The sequence below is a fragment of the Myotis yumanensis genome, unplaced genomic scaffold (assembly GCF_028538775.1).
Source record: "Myotis yumanensis isolate MYYU_CA2020_CCGP unplaced genomic scaffold, mMyoYum1.0.hap1 SCAF_1, whole genome shotgun sequence".
NCBI classification, from domain to species: Eukaryota; Metazoa; Chordata; class Mammalia; order Chiroptera; family Vespertilionidae; genus Myotis; species Myotis yumanensis.
In genome coordinates this window covers 154,994,799-155,020,001 of record NW_027223752.1, presented here as the reverse complement: position 1 = coordinate 155,020,001, position 25,203 = coordinate 154,994,799, and the positions used below count along the sequence as shown (strand labels likewise).

Here is a 25,203-nt window from a genome sequence, read left to right as displayed (position 1 = left end):
ATTTTAATAATCAATTCCTTTTAAATTTCTTTAAATAGAAGCCAGGACCCAACACTGCAACCACCTCATCAGCCACTGATGCCTGTTGCTAACCATGAAGTCACAATGGGCTAGAACCTCCCCAGATCACATCACTCCTTCCTACGACTGCATCTTTTCCAGGAACCTTACAGGATAAAAAGTTGTGATGATTGCCCTGCCGGCATGGCCCAGTGGTGGAGCGCCGACCCTTGAACCAGGAGGTCGCCAGTTCCATTCTGAGTCAGGGCACATGCCTGGGTTGCATGCAGGAGGCAGCCGATTGATGTTTCTCTCTCATCAATGTTTCTATCTTTCTGTCCCTTTCCCTTCCTCTCTCTCTAAAAAAACCAAACCTGGTTGGTGTTGCTCAGTGGTTAAGCATCAACCTATGAACCGGGAGGTCATGGTTTGATTCCCAATTAGGGCACATGCCCAGGTTGTGGGCTCAATCCCCAGTTGGGATATGCAGGAGGCAGCCAATCAATGATTCTCTCTCATCATTGATGTTTCTCTCTCTCTCTCTCCCTCTCCCTTTCTCTCTGAAATAAATAAAAACACATATGTTTTTAAAAAACTGTGATGATTATATGCTCTGTATAATTGTTACCCTCTGCATTTGTCAGAAAGTCAACTTTCTATTTTCTTATTAAAACTCTGGAATCTTGTCCTGGCCGGGTGGCTCAGTTAGTTGGTTCTCTTTCTGAGAACCAACCCATGCACCAAAAGTTTGTGGGTTCGATTCCCAGTCAGCGCACATACCTAGCAGGTTTGCAGGTTCAATCCCTAGTCGGGGCTCACATGGGAGGCAACTGATCAATGTTTCTTTCTTTCTTTCTTTCTTTCTTTCTTTCTTTCTTTCTTTCTTTCTTTCTTTCTTTCTTTCTCTCTCTCTCTCTCTCTCTCTCTCTCTCTCTCTCTCTAAAAAATCAATACACGTATCCTCAGATGAGGATTTTTAAAAAATAAACAAAAAACCTGTACTCTTTTTAAGTGACCACTCCTCAGAATATTCGAGAACTAAATGACACTGCCTCGGTTTACCCTTTTATAGTCAGAGATGCACCCCATACACCAGGAAGGCGGACAGCCTCCGAAATAACACAAAGCCTTCGAGACACAAAGCCTGAGCTCTATCTCATTGAGGCAACAAACTCCGCCTGTTTCCCGAAGGATAAGATAACTTCCTACAGCCGGCATGGCAAATTAGTAACATTTCGACGCAGCCACCACCATTTCTGGCAAACAACAGAAACAGGCACTGCGAGGACCGGCGCGGGCACTTACCCACCGCGACCCCTGGGAGGAAAGGGTGCCTTCAGCAGAGGCTCCGCCGGCTCCAAAGAGCAAAGACGTCCTCACAGCCCAGGGCACCAGCACCCGCTCTTTATACCCGCTGGCCACACGGCCCCAGCTGTTCTCAATTTAGGAAGCAGCATTTAGCCAGACTGCAGATCCCGGCCACCTGAAGAGGCTTCCAGGCCTTCTAATTAGTCCTGGGCTTGAGCACACTGTACAATTTAAGCATAATCCTTTGCATTTGAAAGGCCTCTCTTTTCAGGGTAACTTCAGGGAAAAATTAAGGGGGAGGAAAAACTCAAAGTGGTGACAGCTAAGCCTTCATTTGCCGAAAGGAAAAAAAAAAAAAGTTGTTAAAACGACACAGTTAATAAGTACAGGCCATGTTTGTTGGGAGTTGTGGATGGTAAACAGAGCAACCACAAGTGTTTACTGTGCACCCAAATGCCCCAGCGATGAAGGGTACGGGGAGGGGGCAACTAAAAGGACTGAAAAGCAAAAAACCAACCAAATGACACCGACCTGAATATCCACCCAAAGGGCACACAGTCTAACCGAGGAGGCAGAGCTGACGTGAGCGGACTATGTGGGAAGACTGAATGGCACGTTGTACAAGGGAGGACGTGGTCCCTCGACAAAGCAGCTTTACTTGGTCCCTGCTCCCCTGACGGGATGTGTCCACAGACGGGCACAGGCCATCTGGGAGGAAGCAGACGCAGGAGCAGCGTTGGCCTGGCAGACACAGAGGATGGCGGGAGGACGGAGACATCCCCGCTAAGGGAGAGCACCAAGCATTTCGGACGTCTCGCTCTCTCTTGTCCCTGTGAAAAGCCCAGCTGCTAACACATTAGAGTCGGATGAGAAAGCAGCAGTGTCCCTCTGTAAAACGGGGTTCCCTGGAATTCTCTGTGGCAACCTGGCACAAGGTTGTGGGAAGAGTAAACATAATGAAGAGGTGCCTCAGTAAGGCAGAGTCAAAAACAAACCTTCAGCACCACGGATGACTATTCCTAACGGAGGTAGCAAAGCACTAACTCAGCCATGACCTGTCTCTTTTTACCAACTCTAGGCTATCCCACTCATAGCATCTTGCCAAACGCCATCCACATTTCCTCCCACTTTCCTATTCCACATGCTGCGAGCCTGGCATTTGTATGTGAAAGAAGCCTGCGGTTTTAAAACCCAGGTCCACCAATGGACACACAGATGGTCTTTAGAAGGTGGCTACCCAGTTCTAGAACACAGAATGTAGAACAGAAGAAAATCCAATTAGTCACCTATTTTTTTTTTTTTTAAAGAGGAAGTGCTCTGCCACTCACCTCATGGGACAACTGTGAGGATGACTGAAATAATTAACCTTGAAAAGCTCTGTGCTCCTGGGAGTAAGAGCATTAGTGGCTCGATTGCTATTTTCCTTGGGATTTCATTAAGAAGATTCAATATACAAACCACAATCAGCAAGTGTCAGCCAATCCTGGGGCGCACTGTCTGTCATCAAGATGACGATTACAACATACTCATTCCTGTGGTAACCCTGCCCTATCAGTAAGTATCTGCGGAAGTGACAAAGGCCACAGTAGTTCCTCTCCATGGATGGCAATCCCATTAGGTCATTTGCTTAGGGAGCTGTACCAGAGAACAAGGCGGATGGAGGGCTTTCAAGGCCTCTTACATTGCAAAATACTAGAAGTTAACCTAGATAATTAAAGAGCTAAAGATTGCTATAGGCTAATCTTCCTTTGGAAGGCAAATGCAAAGCTCTGAAACTTTTAGTACACGATACTGTTTTGTTAGTTTTTTTTTTTTTTTTTTAAGAAATAGGTATGATTTCTTCCAGAAATGCAAGGAAGGTTTCAAATTAATAAATGATTGTAATAAAATACAAATATATGTAAAAAAGAAAAGATATGATCATCTTGAGTGAAATAAAAAAGGCATTTGATAAAATTCAACACCCACGTGACTTTTGGGAAAGTTTTCAGTAGTAGAAATAGCAGTATATATAGCTATGCTCCTTCAATGTCCATATCACAGTTTTAGCTCTGTAGTACGTGTTCTAGTCGCTGGTGAAAGAAGGCTTCCACAGCTGCTCCTCTTTTCATCCCTAGGAGAACTTAAGTTTTTTTTTGTGAAATTACAAGAAAGCACATCATTTTGCTTCTATGTTTTATTTCTGTTACCTCTATTATACCATAGAGGGCTTGATATTACCATGTTAATATACATCAGTAGTCATTTTCTCTTAATAATCTCAATAGGATTGTTCCTTAATTTGACAAACAGATTCTCAGCTTCAGCAGGAAGCAGATGGGAGAGTCAGTGGAAGGTTTGCACTGATAGGTATTAGACTATATTACATAAGTATATTGGGGTAACAGCTCCGAGTTAGTCTATTTTGTGGGTTATCCAAAGGAAACAAGGATGTACAAAAAATATTTCTACAAGTAATGCTTGAAAACTGGAAATAGCGTAATATTCAAAGACAGGGTATTAGTTAAGTAAATTACGGTTATCTTATTATAAAATGTATGTTTTGATATAGTACCTATGAAACTGTGAGACAAGTATATAAATAGTATATAAGAAGGGTACAGTATCAAATTAAGTAGAAACGTAGATCTGAATAGATGTAGAACCTCATTAATTCAGTTCAGAGGTTATGGATCAAAAAAAGGGAGTGGGCCATGTGACACATACTCAAGGCTTTAAGAAGAGGCACAAGTGTGAAACTCGAGACACGGGCTCCCCGAGCAGTTCTGACCCGAGGCTCTCTGACAGCAAACACAAGTTCCGGCCACAGGGCTTAGAAATTCTTTGCTGCTAGATTCGTATGTCCACCTAGTTATACATTTGAAGTGGTTAAGAAGATAATGTATTAAATGTGTAAATATCGTTTAAAAATTCAGGAAACCTCTAAGCTTTTATATGGGTTTTATTGTGATCTGTTACTTCTATGGTGAAGATGGAAGTTAAACAGTGATCAAAAAGAAAATGTGTTTGTATCATTTACACACTGGAAAATAAAAGAGATATATACCTTGAGCTTAAAGGTTTAAAAAAACAACAACTAGGTCTTGAAACAGAATTTATTGAATTGAATAACAATGAAAGCAACCAGTGATTTTATTAGCAGACACAAAAGCTTTCTTAGGCCTTAAAAAACTGAGTTGTCTGCCATTAAGGCATTAAAAAGTCAAGTTGTAGAGTAAAACAGCCACAAAGTAATAGTTTTCAGTACCTTACTCTTGTGCCATTAGCAAATGTAACTTATGTCTACTTACTGTGCTTTGTGTATGATCTAATTAATCCTCATACCAACCCTAGGAAATATTGTAAAGAAAAGAAATTGAGATAAAGTGAGATGCTCAGGGTCAGACAGGTAGGAAGTGGCAGAGCCCAGACTTGAACCAGAAATCTGACCTTGGGGGCTCCTGCTCTAATGGCACACCACTACCTCCATGCCATTTATTACATGTCAGAGGTCTACAACAGAGTCATTGGAAAAGATTGAGACAATCGATTATAAGCTTCTCCCCTCCCCCAAAGAGATATGTAAATACACAGCAAAGTCCTCTAGATAATATTGCAGGTATTTTTAAATCTTTGTAATTTTGCAAAAATTAATATATACTAAGAAAAATTTTAATATATAATTCAACCCTCTTGTGGGAGGGAGGGGAAAAGAAGTCTGATAAGTATTTCCCTGTTATGCATATGTGTAACTTTTACTAGTAAACCACCATATTACATTTATAATACAGGTGTATCACTTCATGTTAACAGGATCCAGTTTAGCTAAGAAATTTTATGCCCATGAAGTTTTTTCTGAGACCAAGACACCTTAGGAGCCATGGGATTCTACTGCAGAAGCACCCAGAAAATTTGTTAAATATTTTTACTAGAGTCGTTTTGAAACCTGAAAAGAAGATCCATGCTTACTAAAAAATTATGTATATACTAGAATGTGTGTGAAATACTTTCCCATCAAAAGTAACATGGAAAAGAGTCCGTGAAAGACCAGTAGACCCCACACTTGTATAGGTAATTGATAGATTTAAATTAGGGAAATGGACGGGCTTGTAAGGTAGCTTGGTGACACTATTCTGAGAATAGATTGGGGAAAACGTGTTTGTTTGTTTTTAATGTCAAAAACAGAATTGAAAAATCAGTTACTGCCTTTCTGAACTTTGGGAGAGAGATGCTTGGGTAGAGAACAGACCAAAAATACCCCATAGGAAGGTAGACTGAACAATATTCGTTCTGTATCCAGTTGTTGTACGAGAAAGACACACCTATCAATAGTGGGTACCTAGGCGGCAGGTGGGAATGAAGAGCAAATAGGCTGGAAGTTTCTTTTCGGGGTGAAGGAAATGTTGTAAAATGAGTGACGATGGCTGCACAATTCTGTACATTTACTAAAAATCATTTCATGGTGCCCTTTTAAAACAAATGAATTTTATAGTAAGTTATAATTCATTTAAGCTGTTAAAAGGAAGACAGAACTCACTGAGATAAGTTGTTCCTAAAGAATTAGAAAATCAAAGACTATCCCATATTCTATCACAGTCCAGGCTCACATATCCCTTTATAGTGTCGTACTTACCAGCTGAGCATTTCTTCAGCAGTGATTCTGAAATAACACACACTTCTCCAGACCAGACAAAGGCCAATGAAAAGCAGACTGTTGAAAAAGATCTGTGTAAACCATGTTCCAAAAATAAATTTGTAACTAAATAATATAAAGTGACAAAAAAAAACAGATGAGTTTTCTCTTAGAACTCATCAAAATTTACTATGAGTTGAATTAAAAGGAAAAAAAGATGATCTGTCTTATTTCTCACTAAAAAGAACTGGTCACTTTAATAGGCGCGGTAGACGATTTAATACTTGCTGAATGAATGTGTTTACACAGAGCAAATATTAGCTGTGCAAATTTGAAAACAATGACTCGTGAGATTGGGAGTATCTCCCAAGAACGGGTATTTGTAGGAGCGCAACGTACTGAGGGGGCGGAGCAGTCCTCAGCTACATCAACTGTTTCTAAGTTTGAGTCAATAAAAAACCATTACCAAAATTTGACTTGAAAAATGTTCCATAGGATGTTTTAAAACGTGGCTTCTATTTTCCAGCTGTTACTTTTTATTGGTGGCTAGAGAATTCCCACGATCAGATCTGACCACATCGTATTTTGGGGGAGACAACACTGCGGCCATGGGCCTGAGGGAAAGGAAGGCCTGCAGTGCGGGGGCAGGAACCTCACAGAGCGGTGGGGTTACACAGAGAGACAATTTAAGAATAAGCAAATGAATAAATAAATGAGTGAGAAGGAAAGACAGGATCAGTAGATTAGAATTGCAGAGTGGATGGGTTAGGTAGGTAAAGTAGACAGACAGGCAGACTCCCTGGGGCCCTGAAGATAGAAGAGGGCTGTAAAAGGAGGTCAAAGGTTAGGGAATATTTAAAATAATCCTTCCAATGTCCTTTGGGATACACTGTAAATCAGAAGTTCTCAGAGTTAAGGGTATAGTGGGGACACATCAAGCTCTTTTCCCAAAAGCTGGCCTGTGCTTGCCTCTGCCCCTTTCCCCAGCCCCATTCCTGGTCTGTCTAGGAGACCTTAGAGAATGTCCGGAGGGTGGGAGTGGGGGGAATGACAGTGGTCTCTTCCTTTCAGTGTTGAGTAAAAAGAACTAGGCTGGAATTCTCTACGTCCCACCATTTCTAATGTACCTGTGGCCTCGGAGAATAAGCTGGGTTGAAGGCTTATCTTTGAGTTTAAATGCTTATCTACTTTAGCAGATGAGCAAAAGACATCCTCTATAATTTAAACAGACATTTGTACATTGAATAATCGGCAGGGTAGGTGTCACTAGAATCATTCCACACAATTGGCCTGACCACAGCTCCATGTTTCATGGTCAAACAAAGACAGCCAGCATTTGTATAGCATACACACTCTGGAGGCTTTATCAGAAAGGCTAAATCCGACAGTCCCACTGAGCAACAGTGATAACTACCTGCTTCTACATTCCTCTCCTTCCTTCTATGCCCCAAAGACTTAGAGACCTAGAAACGTTCCTGTAGGTTTGAATACTCATTTCTCTGGGATAGGTGTCTATGCAGATTACCTATTAAAGTGAGAAGTTTCTGATAACCATGAAAAACATTCCATTTACTATTTTTAGAAGAGATTTAAGTCTGATATTGGAGCTTATTTTTTCTCCTAAGAGCAGTGGCTGGTCTAAGAAAGACAGAAGTAGAAGCTGGATCTAATAGTTTAACATCATACTCCCCTAACCACACTTTTTCCAAATGATGTTAGAGATCTCATTCTAAGTAAATAAACAGATCACTATCAGAGTCAACAGTGTATTTCCTTGTCAACAACAACAAAAGTTTTCTCAAGTTTGGAAGCATAGTGTCTTATTAAAGGAAAAACATGCTAAGAAAAAAGAAGGAAAAATATAGTTTCTTAAAAATAATTTCATAATTATCTACATTTACAGACAAAGCTCCCTTATTCCATGCCTTTCAAATTACTTATAAATATACCTATTGGTTTCTCTGTCTACCACATGGTGACCATATATTTTATATGATTTCAAAAAAAGTTTGCACTGAATAATATAAAGGGGCTACTTAAATGGATATTTTAAAACAGCATCTTGAAACATTGCTTGCTGTTTACTAGTGCATTAGAGTGAGAATGAAGTGAAATTATCTTTAAGCAAGAATCCAGAGCGAGGAGTTAAATAATCCTGCTTTAGTGTGGAGGCAAAAGCAGAGACTTTAGGAGAAACATTTAACCAGGTGCCTGTGGGCAGTACATGTCATGGTTACGACAGAGAGCAGCTGTCTAAGAACAGGACACTTACGCAGTCCCAGTGCTGCTGTACAAATGACACAAGCTACACAATTTCCTTGTAGCGTTCTAAAGTCTAGAATTTAGCGTTCTAAATCAACGAGTTATTGGTTATCATATTTCTGCTTAGTGCTCTGTGCCAACTACACAAATGCAAGAAGTATCTTAATGCAGCCTGGGAGATTTAGGGGAGCACTTCCTGATCCCCAGAATTAACACTGAAAAATTAAGGAGAAGGAAGGTTCTAGAATGTACACCTTTGGCAGGTTAGCCCCATCTGCTTGTGGCCATTTTGGCGTGCTTCCACAGGCCCTGGTAGAGGGCAGAGGCGAGTAGGGGGCATGAGGAAGACTAGATGGCCCTGTGATTCTGAAAGTCCTGTGTTTCAGTACACCTGGGTCCTCCAGGACAAGAAAAAACATGAAAGGAAAGGGTCCATGGTAGACCCAGAAAGCTCTGTAAAAGCCTACATTTCTCATTCACGTACGCCAACCACAAAAATGTTCCACAAATAAAGTAACAGAGAATGTATTCTACTCATAGACGGTATATGCTATTTTCAGCTTCCATCAAAAACACAGGGCTGTGTATTTTCTAGAGTTGCTTTCGCATGACTCGCAGAATGAGCCATTGCTTTCAAATGGTATCTATATTTATAAAAGCCCAGCGATCAAACAGCAGAACGACCAGAAAGACTGGTTGACCCGTTGCTATGATGCGCACTGACCACCAGGAGGCAGACGCTCAATGCAGGAGCTGCCCCCTGGCAGTCATGGCTGACTGGGATGAGCAGCTGCTCCCGCAGCAGGAGCAGCCGCTAGCAGGCCCAGGGTGAGGCTGAGTCTCTGCACCTATCAAATACCTGAGACAATCTAGACTCTGGCCTGACCCCACCAGGCCCTCTAAGGTGTGTTCTAGAAAGAGTGTGGGGAGCTGGCACAGGCGGATGGCAAGAGGGGACGTGACTGTGGACCCCCCAGGGAGGCTGTCCTGATGGATGAGGATCCTGGAGCACAGCTGCCCTGGACATCCCTGATGGTGTCAACTGACCTGGCATCACACATCAAGGACATTCACCCAGTGGCTTTGGGGTGCAAAGCACTCGGCCAGGCTCCTCTAGGACACAGAACACATCTTTACCCAAGACATTACCCTGAAATATCAGCTCCGACTAATTTCCTCATTCAGCAGCCACTCAGAGGGCGGGTCTACAGCCATTCGGCTGACCGGGATGAGTGGCGCTCCCACAACAGGCCGATCCCCGCAGGCCACGCCTCCCACCAGTGCATGGCTCCGTGCACCAGGCCTCTGATGAGACTGTAAAAAGCAACTCCAGAGCATTTGAGTGTATTTGCCTCTAGTTTCTCCCGGAATTTAAACTGCCATGTTGAATTTAAATAAATTATTTCTCTCAAAAGCGCTTATTTGACCAATGCTTCCAATCTGGGCTTTGGTTTCTGCAAATAACTCAGTAATGGTGAGTTGTGTTCCCCAAGTTTGGGCCTATGAATGGGGACCCCAACTCTGCAACCCAACCCAACACGAGGAACAATACCCTTGGGAAAGAAGCAGCAAAATACCTTAAAAGGTTAAACTCCTGAGTCTACCAGGATGCCACTTTAGCAATATCTCCTAACAGACAGAGGGGCTTTTAGGGGACATGACATTTTGTAGAAGTCAGTCCTGATGTCTTTAGCAGGAACAAATGATCCAGGAACCTTTGGCTGTGTCAAGGTGTTTTCATGCATTTGTTTCTCTTAAAACAGAAGAACAGTTCACTCAAGACTTTTTCCTATGTCCAACTGTGCTGGTTCACAAAGTTGCAAAGCAAAGTTTCTAATCCTATATAACAAAAGTCTAATATGCTAAGTGTCCAACTGTTTGACCAGTCGCTATGATGCGCACTGACCACCAGGGGGCAGACGCTGTGACCGTTAGGTTAGCTTGCTGCTGGGGTCTGGCTGATCAGGACTGGGCAAGATGGGCCAACACACCCTGGAGCTCTCCCGTGGTCCCTCCCCGGCCCTGATCGTACATCAGTGGCATCCCTCGTGATGAGGTCCCTCAGCCTGGCCCGCACCCTCTCACAACCCAGGACTCTTCTGGGGATGTCAGAGGGCCGGTTTCGGCCCTATCTGGGCAGGCCAGGCCGCCGAGGGACCCCACCAGTGTACCAGGCCTCTATTAATTAAATAAATGTCTTTCGTTGCCTACTCTACTCAACTACCCCTGCCTGGAACTTGAACACTCTACTCCAAAGTATAGGCAGCTGTTGGTATAAAGATTGTGGAAGAATGTTTGCATACCATTGATTATGTAGTGATTCTTAGCCAACTGCCCATTGCCCTTAAGCAAAAAAATCTAGAACAGGATACACAGTTACTGTTTTGTATTTCTTTTAGGAATACCATACAATGAGAAATTTAGTTCCAATATACCCAAGCCATCCCTCCAGGAGATAATTAGAAAAAGAAGAAAAAGAGTTTAGAAAAGAAAGGAGAAGAACAAGTAAGAGTTTTTACAGTGAAGCCTTGAAAGAGAAAGAAAATATAGAAAAGTAAAAATAGGCATGATTGTTGGCACTCAGGGCCCCAAAGTAAGACGGGCTGTAAAAGGCCAGCTTACAGCCTGGGAAGCGCAGAGGCAATGGAACCGAGCATCGGTCTCTGTCATCCTGTCATCCTGTCATCAAAACCAGGACAGCCCTGCCCTGCCGGTGTGCCTCCGTGGCTGAGCACCGACTCATGCACCAAGAGTCCTGGACTGGGCAGGTTCAATTCCTGGTCTGGGCACACGCCGGATTACAGGCTTCATCCCCAGTATGTTTCTCTCTCATTGCTGTTTCTCTCTCTCTATCCCTCTCCCTTCCTCTTTCTCTAAAGTTGATTTAAAAAAAAAGAAAAAAAAAAAAGCAGGACAGCCCTGAATATTTGGACGAAAAACCAAACTGGGGTAGGGGTTAGAGGTAGGCGCAGCAACACAGTCTTGAAAATCTGGGACAACCTACACTGCTGTTTCTACCTTAGCAATTGTAAACACAACTACAATTGAAATTAAGTTTGCATGTCTATTTAGCAGAAACTGTTAGTTATCATATATAAATAACCAAATAGACATAATTAAAACATGAATATAAGTAAATTTTACACAAACAATATACAAAAATATATTACAACGATGATTATTTATTTATTCAAGACTTTCCCTGGGGGCCTTGGCTCTCATCTTTCTTGGCACATTAAGTCAGCTTTTCATTCTCACACTCTTTGCAGTAAAGGCCAGTGATTTCAGGAACCTAACCTGGAAGCCACCCTCATATACCACTGTGAGAACCTGGAAAGAGACGGAGGTAGAGAGAATGACATTTGCTGAGATATCCGTGCAGTGAGCGGGGGATGTGTGGGCAAGAAGGCAGAAGAAGGGGATAACATTGCCGGGGCCCAGTCTCAGAGCCAGAACTCATTTCCTTGCTTTCTATTTGGGGTTGATTTCCCCTAATCCTCTGCTGACAAATCCTAGGCCACAAAGCTCCTATGACTAAGTATCTCCCAATATTTATAACAAAAACTTCCTCCAGAATGTCACACTGACAAATTAACACACAGGCTTCTACCCATAATAATCCATGAGTAGGAATACTGGAAGGTGACCTTGACACAAAGCCCATTAAATGCCATTTAAGCTGTAATCGGAAAACAGCCTGAAAACTGAAATGAATTGCTGGTGGGATCCTAAATTGGTATAATTCTTTTGAAGATATGTCTCTCTCTCTCTCTTTAAACATATGCTGAGTGGTTTTTTTTGTGTGTGTGTGGTTTTTTTTTTTTTTAAGCTAATGTCTCTTGACATAGTAACTCTATGACTGAGAATTTTGGAACATGTCTTAATTACAGAAAAAAAAAAATTACCGAAAAATGTACTCAATGAAACACTCTAAATCCAAGTAGGAGACTAAACTATCCATACAACACATTAAATTTATTGTTTTAAAAATAGCCCTGTATTCTTTTTTTCATAAAAATGTAAAAATATGCACTAAAAAAAAAAAAGACCAAGTTAATAAAATACCAAAAGAATATCAGATGTTAATGCTGGTAGTAGGGTTTAGCAGCTATTTTTATTTTCTTTTGTACTTTCCTATTTTCTCCAAATTTTCTGTGATAAAAGTATTCATTCTTATAAAAGCATTTTAAAATAGTTTCTAAAAAGTATGCTTAAGATTTAATGACAAGGAAACTGCAGTTATAATTTCAGTGATGCAGAGATGTATATTACATATATAGAAAAGAATCTGAAAAAATACACCAAATATTAACACTACTTGATGAATTTATGGGAGGTTTAATTTTTTATTTATTCTCAATTGCATTTGCTAATTTTCCACATTAAACATTCTTATAATCAGGAAAATACTAATGGCTACCTTAACTATACAAGTACTGACGAAGTTCGCGGGGAGAATGTGCTTTGGTTTTAAAAAGGTATTGTGTTTTGTACAATTTGAAGTGTGTAAAAAAAAAATGCATGTACAGAAAAGTCAGGACAAGTACACAAAAATATTAAGAATGGCTGTCGAAGTGGTAGGAGGGTGAGATTTTTTTCCTTCCTACATTTGTGTATGGTCCCTATTTTTGAAATGTTCATATAAATGTGTTAATTTATAGCTAAAAGTATCAGAAACCAGGTAAAGTTGTTACTGTGCTTCCACAGATGTATTTATTAACTGAAATCTCTATTTCATGTTTTCAACTCAGCCTCAATTAACTGCAATAAAAAAATGTATGTTTTGATTGTTGTGTTTTTGGGAAAGTCTGCATTGTTGCTGTTGCTTGAGGAAGCCTAATAAACTAATAACTATTTGGATGTATCAGCCCTAATCTGAAGTACATGTATTCAATTAAGTCTTTATTTAGTGCCAACTTTCAAGAAGAGACTTAATTGTGCAAAAGAATGATGTCTTTTCTGCAGGGTTCATGAGCAAGAAAGGAGTGAGCACTGCTTTATAGTGAATCATTTTCATATAATGGATGCCACTCAGTATGTCACAAACCAAAACCAGTCACTTATTTGGTGTTGTTCTCCTGAAGAAAACCAGCTGCCAAATAGAGAATCAGGCTGAACTGGATTTGATGGAAAAGAGGATTCAGTCAGAAACACAAATCCCTAAGCTGGCTTTTATAAATATTGGTAATCTTTGTGCACCAGGGATGTTTTAATAAGCTTGTGCATTTGAGCATTTTTAAAAACATTTTTCCTGATACTTGGTGGATTCTTGCCTTATTGTACTCATTCATATCAGCTAACAGTTTCCTCTACTCTCTGTGATAACAAAACTTTGGATATAAGATAAATTATCAAATGATTAGTTAAATCAAGTACAGCATTCAAGAGTATGTACCCTATTTATAGAAATCATTTTAATAAATTTAAAGACCGACTGGAAATATTAACTTAATCCAGTTTGAAAAAATCCATTACAATATTACTGAATTACAATCCCAAGTGTTCCAAAATTCTAATTTCGTATCTTTTTTTAAAAAAAATCGTACTGTTGCCCTAGCTGGTTTGGCTCAGTGAATAGAGTGTCAGCCTGTGGACTGAAGGGACCCAGGTTCGATTCAGGTCAAGGGCACATGCCCTAGTTGCGAGCTCAATCGCTAGTAGGGGGTGTGCATGAGGCAGTCAATCAATGATTCTTTCTCATCATTGATATTTCTCTCTCTCTCTCCCTCTCCATTCCTCTCTGAAATCAATAAAAAAAATTAATAAACTTTAAAACTAGCATTGTTCCCCCTAATTTCAAAAGCTATTTGCTGCCTACTTTGGATCACTTCTAGGAATGTATCTTAAAGATACTGCATAAGCATGAAAAGATTGTTTTCCAAATTCACTAATCAGAATTTTTTGGAAAAGATGCATTTAAAAATTCAGAGCTTTGGATTTCAGAAAGATTGTAGGTACATATACCATATATTAGATATAGTGGGTCACATAGCTCATACTGGATTTGGGAAACACCAGATAATCAAACGTTAATATATCTGAATGAGACATACGGATATATTCACACTAAGTTGGATGAATAAAGACTATAAAGAAATTTTGGTCAGTTCAAGAAGGGTGTTGATACCAAAGGTTATTGAAGGAAGGAAGGGAAGAAGGAAGTAAGGAAGGGAGGGAGGGGGAGGGAGGGAAGGGAGGGAGGTAAGCAAGGGAGGAGGAGCCTTTTGTCCATAGAGTTTAGATTTTGAAATTACAGATAAATGATTCTGGACCTATTAAGACCAAAACCATACTGTCCATCATGATGGGATTTGTGTTTCCTTTTAACTTTTATTTCTACCAGGTGTATGGTTTTACTAAACTTCAAATATTTTTTCAGGCTCTTCTCTAAAAGTTGTTACAAAAGTTGTTTTCATTGCTCATTTTTTTTTGTTTGTCACATTATAAATATGTTTTATTTGTACAATAAAATAATATCACATAATGTTGGGTGAGGAAATGAAGTTGCAAAATAGCGAGGAAACATTGTGTTATGTATAAATAAATTATATGGATGCTGGAAAGGGGCTATTACATGGAACAGTTACTTTACCTTTTTTGTACTGAAAAAAAAAAAATAGCAGCACACTTTGATTTTAACTGCCTAAAAAGTCAGACAATTATTCACTCAACAATATTTAGTAAGTACCTATTCTGTACTGGTCTCTGTTGTAAGGATACAACAGTTTTTAAAAAGTCACTTCCCTCATGCTTACATTCTGCTAGCATATAACAGGAGCAATAATAATGAAAAGATTAAGTGCCATAAAGAAAAATAAAGCCGGATGGGGCAACAAAAAACAGGAGGGCTCTTCAAACAAGCTTTATGAGGTAACATTCGTAAACAGCTTCTAAAACCTGTATAAATATAGCTTTCTAAAACTAAAAAGGGATTCCAATGAAAATGCTCCCATACTTACTCAATTTTGTCTTTCAGTTCTTTTCCATTTCTAATAGATCAAAATAATGTATGTCTGTGTATAACATTCTAATTATATTGGTCATAATGGACTTTTATTTCATTGTTCACCCCAGTGCTGTCTTCTAAGGGATGTTTAACCCACGTGAGGCTTTTAAGAAAAGGTTACAGATGCAATATTATGAAGACAGGAAGAATAAAAACAAAGACATTACGTAAGGACAGAAAAGCTGCAGCTATCAAATATCTAATGAGGTGTCAGGATTCAATTTCACTTTCAATGCAGAAATTTTATCTTAAACTAGAGGCCCGGTGCATGAAATCTGTGCACGGGGCGGGGGGGTTCCCTCAGCCCAGCCTGCACCCTCTCCAATTGGGGACTCCTTGGGGGATGTCCGACCACAATCTGGAACCTCTGGCTCCTAACTGCTCACCTGCCTGCCTGCCTGCCTGACTGACAAAACTGCCTCTGCCTGCTAGTCTGATCACCCCTAACTGCCCTCCCCTGCCGGCCTGGTTGCCTTCAACTACCCTCCCCTGCCGGCCTGATCTCGCCCCCCAAATGCCCTCTCCTGCAGGCCTGATCTCACCTCCAAATGCCCTCCCCTGCAGGCCTGATCTTGCCCTCAACTGCCCTCCCCTGCTGGCCAATTTGGTTCTGATTGGTCGGTTTCTATGCCAGCATCAAAAGCTCCACGTCCTAGGCAGCCATTGGCTCCCCACAGCACCCAGATTTGGTTCTGATTGGTCGGTTCCTATGCCAGTCATCATCTCTGGGCCTATCTCTGGGCCTGATCAAAGAGGTGGGGCTGAACAGCAGCCTCCACGGAGGCCAGGAGAGAAAGAAGGGCCCAGTTGCTGGTGAAGCTCAGAAAGAAAGAGGGAGAGAAAGAGAGAGGCAAGTACTGATCAACAGCTGCCACTGAGGCTGAGGATCAGACCCTGCCTCTCTCTGGGTCTCAGCCCACTGGGCAGTCAGTGCTGGGTCACCACGGCAACCCAGCGCTGATTGAAGGACTTCCGGGTTGGTCAGCCTCCAGTCCTGATTGGTCGTTACAACCCTGGGCTTTTATATATTAGGATAGGTGGGAAAGAAGCTAGCAATATAGAAAACTTTAAAAAACCACACCAAGGTTAATGAAACGACTAAACTCAATGTAAACAGTCCTTGAGGGCAAGTATATAGCTACTGTGCTACCCCGGGAAAGCCTGGGTGGGAAGGCAGATGTGTGCACAGCCACGTGGGAGACAACCTTTTCAGGTTTCCGTCCTGGGCAGAGTGGGCTTGAGTGCTAAGCAAGGAAGGGAACAGAAACGAAGGCTGGCTCCTATCCTCAAGGGATTTTCGACTAAGTAACTTTCCCATTTTCCAACCAGAAGTCACTTAAAAACAAAAAAAAACTATGAGCAATGAAAACAACTTTTGTAACAACTTTTAGAGAAGTGCCTGAAAAAATATTTGAAGTTTAGTAAAACCATACACCAGGTAGAAGTAAAAGTAAAAAGAAAACTCAAATAATGAATATAAAATGGGGGGAAAAAAGCCTGGTTATGTATCATTTAGGAAGTTTATAGATTTAGGGTATATAGATGAAAAAAATTTTTTTTTAGAGAGAAAGGGAGACAGAAACATTAATGTGGCAGAGAAACATGGATCAGTAGCCTCCTGTACACGCCCCAAATGGGGACCGAACCTGCAACCGAGGCCTGTGTCCTGACCAGGAATTGAACACGACCTTTTGGTGCACAGGACAATGCTTCAACTAACTTAGCCACCTGGCCAGTGATGAGAATAAAAATTTAAAACTAAGAGTATTCATTTATTAAGTCTAGTAGTGTTTTGATGGAGTCTTTAGGGTTTTCTATGTACAGTATCATGTCATCTGCAAATAATGACAGTTTTACTTCTTCTTTTCCAATTTGGATGCCTTTCATTTTTTCTTGTCTGGTCGCTGTGGCTAGCACTTCCAGTACTATGTCGAACAGGAGTGGTGAGAGTGGGCATTCCTTTAGCTTTTGCCCATTGAGTATGATGTTGGCTGTGGTTTGTCATACAAGGCTTTTATTATGTTGAGGTATATAAAAGAAGAGAAACTTTTACCATTTGCAACAGCATAGATCAGCCGTGGGCAAACTACGGCCCACGGGCCGCATCCGGCCCATTTGAAATGAATAAAACTAAAAAAAAAAAAAAAAGACCGTACCCTTTTATGTAAGGATGTTTACTTTGAATTTATATTAGTTCACACAAACACTCCATCCATGCTTTTGTTCCGGCCCTCCGGTCCAGTTTAAGAACCCATTGTGGCCCTCAAGTCAAAAAGTTTGCCCACCCCTGGCATAGATGGACCTGGAGAGCATTATGCTAAGCGAAATACGCCAGTCGGAGAAAGATAAATATCACATGATCTCACTGATTTGTGGAATATAATGATCAACATAAACTGATGAGCCAAAATAGATCCAGAGACAAAGAAACACTGAACAGACCATCCAACCTCAGAGGGAAGGCAGGGAAGGGTGTGTGTGTGTGTGTGTGTGTGTGTGTGTGTGTGTGTGTTGGGGGCGGGAAGGGGGGGGGGTTAAGAGATCAACCAAAGGACTTGTATGCATGCATATTAGCATAACCAATGGACACAGACACTGGGGAGGTGGGGGCTTGTCCTGGGGGGTGGGAGTGGCCGGGGAGGAGTCAATTGGGGCAAAAGAAGACATATGTAATACTTTAAAAAATTAAAAAAAAAAACAACTAAGAGTAGCCTTTATTTTTTAAAGAGCCTTTAAAAAACGCCAAGCTCCAAAACTCCGTAGTGAACAGAAAAGCAGGGAAGTAGTTATCTATTCAGGTTGGCACTGGTCTGTCCTTGGGAGCCAACTACAGTCGGAGCTTTTTCTATGGAGTGAAGCAGATTTAGAACAACAGCACAGGATGATTAAAAGCACTGTCAGGAGGGAGTCGGGAAACACTTGAAACTCAATGTCCAATTAGTACCAGGAAGCTAAAAGATGTAATTCCATACTTAATCTTATTTCCACTCAATCTAATTTTCATTGATGGCCCTACACAAATAAAAGTATTTGACCATAAATAATCACTTGAAATGGGTTTGTAAACATAAATATGTTATTAAAAAAACAAACCCACAGTTTAAAAAACTAAAACAAAGTAACAGCCTAGAAAATGAGAGGTTATTTATTTTCTGTGTTTTTTTGGGCGGGGGGGGCGGGGGGGGGGGCTCTTGTTTTTGCTTCTAAAATATCTGTATTAGTAGATTGGGGCCCAAAGCTTGTACTGAACAAGATCAAAAGTCATATTCTGATTAACATGTATCTGCACTTTAGGGGCACATCTTAAGAATGTCAAGGATTATGGGTTGATGCGGGGTGGGCGTAATCTTTAAAGGAAAAGAGTCAATTCCATCACAAGCATGTCAAACTCGCAGCGGGCGGGCTGGCTGCATGCGGCCTGTCCTCCAGGAGTTTATGCTTGAGAAGGATTCAAGGCCCTAAGAACAGAAAAAGCAGATGCTTACAACGCATGTCCCCAACTGCAACCGTCCTTTCCCTCCACCAGGTGAGTGCCTCCTCTTTGGTTCCTTATCTCTGCAAACTGTCCCACCATCCACCCAGCTATGCAGGGTAAATAAAATCACTGCTATCATCCCAGCTTCACACTCCCCCATCTGCTCCCCGGACAATCACCCCAGGTCCTGTCCATCTTAATCGTCCATCTATGACTTCTTGCTCCCTTGAGCTTAGTTCAGTTCACTAACTAACACCTCTTACCTGCAGAGGACAGGAATTCGTCCAAACACATCTCAATAGCCACAACAAATCAAATCCATCCACCAAAGAAGACACATTAACATTATTTATTTAACAAAAAGAAAGCCCACATAGTCCTGGGAATATCAGGCACTGCTAGCATGTTGCACTGCTAGAGTACAAAGAGAAAATGGATGAAAGCAAACAGTCTACTAAGAAGACAAAGCCAAGAGCATTCCTGCACAAGAGAAACTGAAGCACCACAATCTGTGGGGAAAGGACGGACTGCTTAGGTATTTAACCAGCCCTTCCTCCTTCCCTCTCTGGGTTTGTTCCCAGTTCACTTCCTGCTTTATTGACTTACTTAAAGCCCTTAATGTCTCCCCATGGTCAAAAATCCATTGCTTATTTTGACTTAGAAAAAAACTTATAACAGAAAATTTCAAACATATTATCTTCAAAGTAGAGAGAATAGGGCAGTGAACAACCTCATCAGGTACAATTATCATGGAAAATCTTTTTTAATCTCTCCTCTACCCTGGATTTCCTTTTGAAGCAATCCCAGAGATCATACTTCATCTGGAAATATTTCAGTATGCCTCTTTAAGATAAAGGCTCTCTTTAAAAAGAGAAAAAAAGAAAAACAAACCCTGAATGCCATTGTTACATCCAGACAAAATTAACCTAAATTTCACAGTAACACCCTGCCAGCTCACCTTTCCCCAATGACCTTATTTTTCCTCCAGACTGCTTCGTGGTGGTGTGTCCTCCTGGCATTACTTACGAGGACCTTCATGGCCTGGCCTCTGCCTTCCTTTCAGGCTCAGGTTTGTGCTTCCAGCCATATTTACTAAATTTCTGTTTCCTTTTATTAGGTCTTTACATATAATCTTTTAGCAGCCTACACCTCTTCTCAGCCCTACCCTCTTGCTTCAGGTCTCAGCTTAGATGCCACTTTACCCAAGAAACCTTTCCCGCTACAACTCCTGGGCCATGAAACGAATTGTCAAATACAGCCCTCACTGCCCAGTGAGGTTACAAAACCTACCATCCCCTCTCCTCAAGTTCCCATTTAAATACAAATGCCAATTTATAACTTCCAGCTTCTCAGAAACTAACCTTCCCCTCTGGGGTGCTTCATGTTTGCCGTGCTTTATATTCATGCACAATTAGTATACACACCCCTTTATAGATGGTGTCCTATAAGCGCAAAGCAGACATCAGTTTAGAGGCTGTCAGGAGTAAGCAAATCCACCGAATTACGTAAACATTACAGTTAGTAATCATAAAGCCTTTCAAATTTGCATGAGGTATTTGGCTAATATGTGGGTGTGATACAGGCGGGAACAACAGAGCTAGCCGGAACTGTAAAGCAGGCTCTGGAATCTTGTTGTTACAGGAACAGAAAACCGCTCCATCTTATTCTGAAAGTGGCACCAACTCCTAAAAATAAAAATGCATCCATTGAGGATGTTACTGTTTTTCAACAGATCACTGACTAGCACTAGCTTAATAGACTTTCTCTCCGGAGATTTTCACTCAAGTATAATCAGACACCTATATTTGAAGATTAACTACTAAATAATTTTTTAGAAAATGTTGGTTGACTACTTTGGGTAACTTGCCTTATCTATAACATGAGGTCATGAATAATAACGGGGTAAAAGTAAAAATTTCTCTGAGGCCTAAGAAGTCTAATTTATATTGTGAAGCTAATTGATTATTATATTTCTGGTTTTGTAATTACTCTAAGAAAGCTTTTGTTTGAAAAAGTACTTATAAACACATACACTTTAAATACTACATTAGAATACTTAAGCGTTTAAAAAATGTTGACTTAGTATACGATTAATGACTTATATTTATATGGTCTAAAGTTGCGAATAAGAATTATAGTTAACACTGACACAGTACTTATTATTGCCCAAACACTATTCTAAATACTTTATTTTATTTAATCTTCACCACAACTCTATGAGGTAGATATCATTATTACCCACATTAGAGAGGTTAAGTGAATTGCCCACGATCACCAGCTAATAAGTAGTAGGGCCAGCATTCAGTACTTTGGTCATTTTTGACTCTGAATGTCCTTCTACCACTTTTTAGGGAAAGCATCTACAAATAAGCACACAGCCTCAGGGCAAATTCTTCCAGTAAACACAAGGAAAAGGAGTAGGGCAGCCCTTCTAAGTCAGAAGAACCAACCTCCTGTAGTTTTCCGAGTGCAGGTCTTTTACCTCCTTGGTTAAGTTTATTCCTAAGTATCTTAATTTTTTTGTTGCAATGGTAAATGGGATTGTTTTTTTAGTCTCTCTGAGAGTTCATTATTGGTGTATTGCCGGAGACTATTTATTGTCTTCACTAACTGAATATAGACAGAGACCCCCCAAAAGCTAGTAACCCTTGAAAGTCCTAGCAAAGGTCAGGACTTGAAAGTCCTAGCAAAGGTCAGGGCTGTGCACCACCCAGTTAATTTAGACACCACCCAGTTAATCTAGCTGAAGCATCATCCCACCTTAGTTCACTGAATTCCCTACAGAGTGGTAGCTAAAGCATCATCCCCACCTTAGTTCCTTAGATACTTGTGTAGATCTTTGTTGATTACTGTTAATCAGATACTCTGCCTTTTCTTGGAAATTGTCTACCGATGAGCTAATGAGATACTGTCTATTCCCAGAAACTGTCTGCTGATCTGTGTGTCACTGAAATCTCCTTACCTAAGGCTACCCGGACCTCAAAAAAAAGATAAAGATCGGAGCAGCCTGAGCTTAGGTGGAAGTCCTTCTGGACTTGCCTGCCTGGTCCCCCAATATTTCAAAATTATCTCATGTCATTTTTCTCTCATTTGTGTGCGGCTCCTCTTTTCAGATCCCGAACCCTGATCCACGCAGGACGTGGAAGGAAACACTCGACAGTGTATAAAAATGCCATACATTCTGGGTGTTAATCTTGTATCCTGCTATGTTGCCAAATTCATTTATTCAATTTAGTAGTTTTTTGGTGGAGTCTTTTAGGTTTTCTATGTACAATAGCATGTCATCTGTGAATGATGATGACATGATATTGAAAGGAGTTTTACCTCCTCCTTTCCAATTTGGATGCCTTTTATTTTTTTCTTATCTGATCACTGAAGCTAGTACTTCCAGTACTATATTGAATAATAGTGGTAAAAGCGGACATCTCTGTCTTGTTTCTGTGCTTAGGGGAAATGGTTTTAGTTTGTGCCCATTGAGTATGATGTTGACTGTAGGCTTGTCATCTATGGCCTTTATTATGTTGAGGTATGACCCCTCCCAGTTTGCTGAGAGTTTTCATCAAAAAAGGATGTTGGATTTTGTCAGATGCTTTTTCTGCGTCAATTGATATGCTCAATGTGATTTTTGAATATTGTACCAGCCTTGCATCCCTGGAATAAAGCCCACTTGCCCATGGTGTAAGAGCTTTTAATGTATTGCTAGAAGCAATTTGCTAATGTTTTGTTGAGGATTTTAGCATCTATTTTCATCAGGAATATTGGCCTGTAATTGCCTTTCTCTGTAGTGCCTTTATCTGGTTTTGGAATTAGGCTAAGCTAGTCTTGTAAAAAGAACTTGGAAGTGTTCCTTCCTTTTGGATTTTCTGGAATAGTTTGAGGAGAATAAGTGTTAGTTCTTTTCATATTTGGTAAAATTCCCCTATGATGCCATCTGGACCAGAGGCTTTTGTTTGCTGGAGTTGTTGTTGTTGTTGTTTTAATTACTGTTTCAGTTTCATCAGTAGTTATGGGCCTATTCAAGTTTTCTGATACTTCCTGATTGAGTTTTGGAAGACTGTATTTTTCTAGGAATATGTCCATTTCATCCAGATTGCCCAGCTTGTTGAAATGTAATCGTTCATAGTATTTTTATTTTTTATTTTTTACAATCCCTTGTATTTCTGTGGGGTCAGTGTTACTTCACCTCTTGTTTTTGACTTTGTTTATTTGGGTCCTCACTCTGTTTCTTAATGATTCTGGCTAAAGATTCATCAATTTTGTTTATCTTTTATATATATTTTTAAGTATCTATACCATTTATTTCTGCTCTGATCTTAATCTCCTTACTTCTACTTACCCTGGGTTTTTCTTGTTCTCTAATTCTTTAAGTCGTAGGGTTAAATAGTTTATTATTAATTTTTCTTATCTTTTGAAGTAGGCCAGTAGTGCTATGAACTTTGCTCTCAGGAGTACTTTCACTGTGTCCCACAGATTTTGGGTTGTTGCGTGTTCGTTTTCTTTTGTTTCCAGGAAATTTTTTTCTTTCTTTCTTGATCTCTTTGGTAACCCATTCATTGTTTAATAACATGCTATTTATCTTCCATATATTTGAATGTTTTAAGTGTTATTATAGTTGATTTCTAATTTCATGCCAGTGTGATTCGAGAAGATGCGTGATATAATTTCAACCTTCTTGAACTTTCAGAAACTTAGTTTGTATCCTAACATGTGGTCTATCTTTGAAAATATCCCATGTGCACTTGAGAAGAATGTATACTCTGTATCTTTGGGATGAAATGTTCTGTAAATGTCAATTAATTCCATCTCATCTAGTGTGTCATTTAGGATTTGTTTGTTGGTTTTTTGTCAAGAAGATCTATCCAGTGATGTTAGTGGGGTGGTGAAGTCCCCTACTATGATTGCATTACTGTTCATCTCTCCTTTCAAGTCCTACAGAGTTTTTTAATATATTTTGGATGCTCCTGTATTAGGTGCATATATGTTTACAAGAGTTATTAGCCTTTTATTGTATCGATCCCTTTAGTATTATGAAGTAACTTTCATTGTCTCTTGTTATGGCCTTCATTGTGAAGTCTATTTTGTCAGATATGAGTATTACTACCTCAGCTTTTTTTTTTTTTTTCCATCCCTTCATTTTCATTCTGTGTGAGTCGTTTGTTCTAAGGTAAGTTTCTTGTAGACATCATATATATGGATCATGTTTTCTTATTCATTCAACTACTCTATGCCTTTTAATTGGAGTATTTAATCCACTTACACTTAAGGTTATTATTTATAGGTACTTATTTGTTGGCATTCTTACTCTTTATGCCTGTGTTCTTCTCTTTCTATTTCTTCAAAGAGATAGAGAAAGATATAAACAAGTGGAAGAAACTACTGTGTCCACAGGTTGGTAGAATCAACATCATTAAAATGTCCATACTCTCCAAAGCAATCTAAACATTCAATGCAATCCCAATGTCATGTTTCACAGATCTAGAACACACACTCCAAAAATTTATATGGAACCAAAAAGATACCTAATAGCTACAGCAATCTTGAGAAGAAGAACAAAGTTGGAGGGATCACAATACCAGATATCAAGTGTACTACAAAGCAACTGTATCAAAACAGCCTGGTACTGGCACAAGAACAGGCATATAGATCAATGGGAAAGAACAGAGACCCCAGAAATTAACACAAGCCATTATGTTCAATTAATATTGACAAAGACAAGAGCATACAATGGAGTCAAGACAGTCTCGTCAATAAATGGTGTTGGGAAAACTGGATAGGTACATGCAAAAAAAAAATAAACTAGACCATATCATACACAAGAATAAACTCAAAATGGGTAAAAAGACCTAAATATAAGTTGTGAAACCATAAACATCTTAGAAGAAACCATAGGCAGCAAAATCTCAGACATCTCTCATAGCAATATGTTTACTGATACATCTCCTAGGGCAATGGAAACTAAAGAGAAAATAAACAAATGGGACTACATCAAAATAACACGCTTATGCAGAGCAAAAGAAACCATCAACAAAGTGAAAAGAGAGCCCACTGCATGGGAGAATATATTGGCCAATGATACATCCGATAAGGGGTTAATTTCCAAAAATATATAAGGTACTCATACAATTTAACAAAAGAAAGTCTAACAATCCAATTTAAAAATGGGCAAAAGACTTAAATAGACACTTCTCCAAAGTGGATATACAGAAGGCTGAGAGACATATGAAAAAATGCTCTAAGTTACTAATCACTCAAGGGATATAAATTAAAACGACAATGAGGTATCATCTTGCACCTGTCAGAATGGCTATCATCAAAAATTCAACAAAAGACAAGTGTTGGTGCGGATGTGGAAAAAAGGGTGGGAATGCAGACTGGTGCAGCCACTATGGAAAACTGTATGGAGTTTCCTCAAAAAATTAAAAATGGAACTCCAGTAGTCCCACTCCTAGGAATATATCCTAAGAAAGCTGAAACACCAAACAGAAAGAATATATGCACCCCTATGTTCACAGCAGCACAATTTACAATAGCTAAGATTTG

The 25,203-nt window shown here is 40.1% G+C and overlaps 1 protein-coding gene across 5 annotated transcripts in view; it reads right to left on the bottom strand.

The window, feature by feature from the left end:
- The window catches only part of SGMS2 (sphingomyelin synthase 2), a 95,927-nt gene that overhangs the window by 17,871 nt on the left and 52,853 nt on the right, over positions 1–25,203 (bottom strand). The window contains exon 1 of one of the 5 annotated variants that reach the window (XM_070433465.1): positions 5,921–6,013. The exons of the other annotated variants lie outside the window; for them this stretch is intronic. The gene's annotated coding sequence lies outside the window, so the exon portion shown is untranslated. Of the gene's footprint in view, positions 1–5,920; positions 6,014–25,203 lie in introns of those variants that run through there. 5 annotated transcript variants of the gene reach the window in all.